Below are 5,601 nucleotides of genomic sequence, written 5' to 3'. Positions count from 1 at the left end.
TAGATTTAATCTTGATTTCCATATTCAATTCCGATAAGTCATCTTTATTATTAGAATGGGAAGTAATGAGTTCACTAATATATTTTCTCTTTTTTGAGAGGGGGAATTTTTATTCATAGGAGAATCAGATAATGTAATGGAGCATGGAGTAGATATCCCCACTATGATTCTTTTCCTGGAATTGATTTGGGATTTTTTGGAGTTATTTCTAGGCCTTTTTCTTCCTCGTGTTTTCTTTACAATATCTTCCTGTTTTTCTATATAAGATGAAGGGTTTTTTTTTGGCATACCCAGGCCCTTGTTTTGTGTCTTTTTTGGCCAACCTGGGCTTTTATTTTTGGACTTTTTTTTTGCCTACCTGGTCCTCTATTTTAGGTTCTTTGGCTACCTGGGCATTTATTTCCTACCGCTTTTGGCCTTCCAGGCCCTTTATTTGGTGTCTTTCTTAGCGTACCTGGGACTTTATTCGGGTTCATCTTTTGCATATTGTTCTTTCAATTTCTTCTAAAATGGGATGGTTGCATGAAATATTCTCTGGAGAAAATGTGCCAGGAAAATCCACTTCAGGTGAATCAACCCAAATGCTGTGACAATACTCCACCCGGTGTGTAGGCTCTATTGCTACAGGGTAGACCCAGGTGCATATACCACATAAATGGATGAAAATCAACACAATATCGTGCTCAAATAGAAAAAAATTTCTACATCATACTTGGGATCAAACAGAACTGGGTTACTACCGAAAATTACTAGTGTATGAGTCTGGAACTCAGTCACAGTCGATCTACTACATTTTTTTTCTTTTTAGTCATGTTAAGGATCACTTTTTTCTGGTAGCAGTCGAGAACTACTGTAGTGTGTAAACTGCTAACTCCCTTATCACCTGGTGGGCAAAAGGTCGGGGAAAACTCGTTGGTAAGAGACTGATTTCTTGCCAGTTAAAACCTGAATTTCAGTTAGCAGTTAGGTTCTGACTTCTTTTAAGGCTCTGGTGGTATGGTTGGAAGCGACCTGGCCTTGCATATGAAGGGGCTAGGGTTCGATCCGAAGTATGAGGTAGAAATTTATTTCTATTTGAGCATGATATTACGTTGATTTTCATCCATATTGACTCATTAGGGGTAATTCATATTAAATGCTATCAATTGTGTCACCTGGTAGGCCGGGAAGTCGAAGAAAATTCTCTGGTAAGAGAATGATGTCTCGCCAGGTAAATCCTGAATTGCAGTTAGCAATCAGGTTCCGACTTCTTTTGAGCCTCTGGTGAAATGGTTGGAAGCGACCTGACCTTTCATTTGAAGGTGCTAGGGTTCGATCCCAAGTATGAGTCAGAAATTTATTTCTATTGAGCACGATATTGTGTTGATATTTATCCATATATATATATATATATATATATATATATATATATATATATATATATATATATATATATATATATATATATATATATATATATATATATATATATAAGTTGTATACCTGAACGTTTTTACAAACTAATTTTGAAAATTTTTAAGTTTTTAAAACTTCAAAAGCCCACGTGCATGAAAAATATTACCACCGTCTTCTCTCGACTTTATTCAATTATGTAAGTAAATGTCTCCTTGAAATAAAAGGTGATTATAAAGACTTAATGAACTTTGGCCTTTTTACTCGGAATTTACAAAAAAACTTTAGTAAAAAGGCGAATGGCATTGTAATCAATTATCCAGTGAGCTTTTCTGCTCAAACTTATTATTATTATTATTATTATTATTATTATTATTATTATTATTATTAGTAGTAGTAGTATTTTAATATTATTATTATTATTATTATTATTATTATTATTATTATTATTATTATTACTAACTATGCTGCAACCCTAATCTGAAAAATAGGATGCTATAAGCCTAAAGGCTACAACAAGAAAAAGTAGCCCAGTGAGGAAAGGAAACAAGAAAATAAATAAACTCTAAGGGAAGTAATGAACAATTGAAAAAAAATATTCTAAGAGCAGTAACATTAAAATATACCTTTTATATATAAACTGTAAAAACTTCAAAAAAACACATTGCTGACGAATCTATCTTAAATTTTATTTCATGGCTCAACAGTGATTTTTTCTTTTCAGTTGTACATCGGAATTGAACGGCTTTCCCGACCTCAACGCCGGTCCATATGCCCAAAATCAATATGTCTGTAAATGCACTGAATTCACTAATTCATAAATCCATATTAAAAAATCCATGTATCCAACAAATTCACTCTTTTTTGGATACGCTACATTCATACATTAATTAACCCATAAATTAATACATGCATATATTCATAAATCCACTAAATTAATGTATCCATAAATCCATCAAACCATGTAATAATTCCACTGAAGTCATACACCAATAAATCCATAAGATTTATACTAATATTAGATGTATTTATGAATGTCTGAAATATATAGATTTATAGGCGATATATCTATATATTTCAGACATTCATAAATACATCTAATTCATACATCCGTGAATCCACTAAATTCATAAACCCATAAGTCCATAGAGTTTATATATTTATAAAGTCATTAAATCCATATATGAATAAATACACTAAATCTGTATATCCATCATATTCATACACATAATCCCACCAATTTCATACATCACTAAACCAGCCAAGTAATACATCCATAAATTCACCAATGTCATACATCCATAATCAATGAAATTATCTCGGAATTAGGAGAAGCAAAATAAATTCTGAAATATTAGTTGATTTGTGCATAAAAGCAAAAAACAAAGTGTAATCATATTTTGGATAGAGAAATAAAGGAAGAGAATATGATAACCAGTCACTATTTTACGAAATTCATTACAGTTCACCGAAAATTATTAGCCAGATAAACTACATATCTCACCCTCAGATGTTAGGTATTTCTGAATTATTATTGTCATTTTTTTTCTTTTTTTTTTCTTTTTTTTTCTTTTTTGGAATGCAGGTCAGAAAATCTAACAGACCAATCCATGGCGGCTTTAACCAAGATTTGCATTTAATGGTCACGGCCGGAATGGACAGCGTTCAGAAATCCCTGGGATTTGGAAGATTTCTAAATAAGTCCAAAATCCCAAAATCGAATATTTAAATCCCAGGAAATATTCAGCTGAATTTTCGCAAGGGTTTAAAAAAGAAAAAAAAAAAAAAAGAAAAGGCCGGTGGTGCTAGTCTTTGTTTTTCCGCAGCGTTCAGATATGTTGTATAAATATCGATATATTTACTCTTGCTTTCCCTTGATCTATGACGTATCCATCACCGGAGAAACAAATATCCCAGCAAAAGACACCTTTCGATCCTTTTTCTTACTTCTATTTCTGTGGTCGACATTTCCATCTGAGAAATACAGCGCTGTCTGTGACAAAACCTTCATTTTTCTCTTTCCATCTCACATATACCTATTCTTAAACATGTATCCCCCATTCCTTTTTCTCTTTCTCTCTCACATATACATATTGTTAGACATACTGTTCATATCACATTCATTTGTTTTCTCTTTCTCTCTAACATATACATATTCTTAGACATACTATACATACTACAATTATTTTTTTCCCTTTCCTTCTCACATATACTTATTCGTAAACATATATACCCCATTCGCTTTTCTTTTTCTTTCTCACGTATTAAATATTTTTAGACATATATACCACAATCATTTTTCTTTCTCTTACATATACATATTTGTAGACATAGTTGTACATATCACATTCGTTTTTTCTCTTTCTCTCTCAAATATACTTATTCTTAGACATACTGTATATACCACATTCGTTTTTTCCCTTTCTCTCTCAAATATACTTATTCTTAGTCATACTGTATATACCACATTGGTTTTTTTCTCTTTCTCTCTCATATATACTTATTCTTAGACATACTGTACATAACATATTAATTTTTTCTCTTTCTCTCTCACATATACCTATTCTTTGACGTACTTATACCATTCATATTTCTCTATCTTTCTCATATATAGATATTCTTAACCATACATACCCATAGACCGGTGTATGTTTTCTAGAAGAAAGTCTTTTGTAGTACTAATATATCAAGAAAAGAATCTCTACAATAGATAGCCGCTAAGGAGCAAATGTAAACTGTAATTCCTTTTTTTTTAATAATTAAGATTTAATCCATTGTTTGTTATTTTGTTTTAAATAGGAAATAAAGAAATGAAAGAATTGAGCTACAACAACCATACGAAGAAGACTTGAAGAAAATAGTAGGACCCAATTTATTCAGTGAAAGAAATACAGAATAAAAGAAGAACATTTTTACGCGATGTGTAGAAAAAGACAAGGTAATATAAAAGAAAGATAAACTCAAACATAAAATACCTCTCAAGATTATTATGCCTCGACCATTAAACTGAACCCGATTATTGAGCCTTAAATATTTCAAAACGATATTTTCATTATTATTATTAGTATCATTATTATCAAAAGGGAGAGGTTTACCATCCCAAATGAGTCAAGCTTGACTCTTGCAGATCTGGCCAGATTAAATTCGGGAATAGAAAATATTTGTATTAATGTCCCCCCAAAAAATATAAATATAGGAGATAGAAATTGAATAAATTATAATATAAAAACTTTTCATCAGATCATGAATACAGTTTGTTTGCGTATTGAAGCAGTTTGATAAGAAAATTGAAAAAAAAAAAATTATCAAGTACTGCAAGTAATGTCATTTACCATTCAGTAAATATCGATGATAAATATAGAGGCTTTAAAAAAACTATAAAACTCGTCATGGTAAGAACGATGTGATGCATATTGAGTGACATTGACTTGTTTGTCTTATACTTTACTTTACTTTCACTTTAAGGTCTGCTTTTCTGGTCCTGTGCAGCAGGGGAACACTACTCTCTACAGGACCTCCACGGTCGTTTTATGATGTTCATTCGGGAGCATTTAACATTTCACAATGCGTATTGCTCGCTTACTGTTAGATCGTCACCAACGAAGAACTCGCTGAATAAGAAAGTGTTCAGTTTCCTCTTGAAAGTACCTAATATTTTCAATTATTCGGATGTCTCGTGGGAGCTTATTGTATAGTCTCGGTGCCGCATTTATAAAGGCTCTTGAGCTTACAGTAGACATCTGTAACTATTCTGTGTCAGGACGATTTGTTGGTTGCACAATATGTTGCAATTCTCTTAGATATTTTGGACGACCGGTTCAGATAACTTGATGGGTTATTGTACATATCTTAAAATCATTTCTTAACCTTTATCTTTTCAATCCTCTGAACGCTCTGCATCAATGTGTAACTTATTTATGTACCTATATACCACGATGAAATTAATGCTTCAATCATTAACGATAACTTCATTATATCGTTTTAAACGAATCTGTCGCTAAGGCTGTCATATCTCTTATCGCTCTCAATGGCATATGCAATGATTTCACGTTCTTATCTTCAGTTTCTCAGAAGATAATTTCATACAAAAAGAGTGTACAATTTATCACCAGAGGGGAAATGAATTCAAGTAGTCTATACCATGTTCAAAGTAAAATTATTTGATCTCTATCAGTTTTCTGGGTGTAGTTTTTTTTTATTAATTAATGT

The sequence above is a fragment of the Palaemon carinicauda genome, chromosome 12, assembly GCF_036898095.1.
Source record: "Palaemon carinicauda isolate YSFRI2023 chromosome 12, ASM3689809v2, whole genome shotgun sequence".
NCBI classification, from domain to species: Eukaryota; Metazoa; Arthropoda; class Malacostraca; order Decapoda; family Palaemonidae; genus Palaemon; species Palaemon carinicauda.
The sequence above is the reverse complement of the archived record's forward strand: the minus strand, read 5'-3'. Positions refer to the sequence as shown.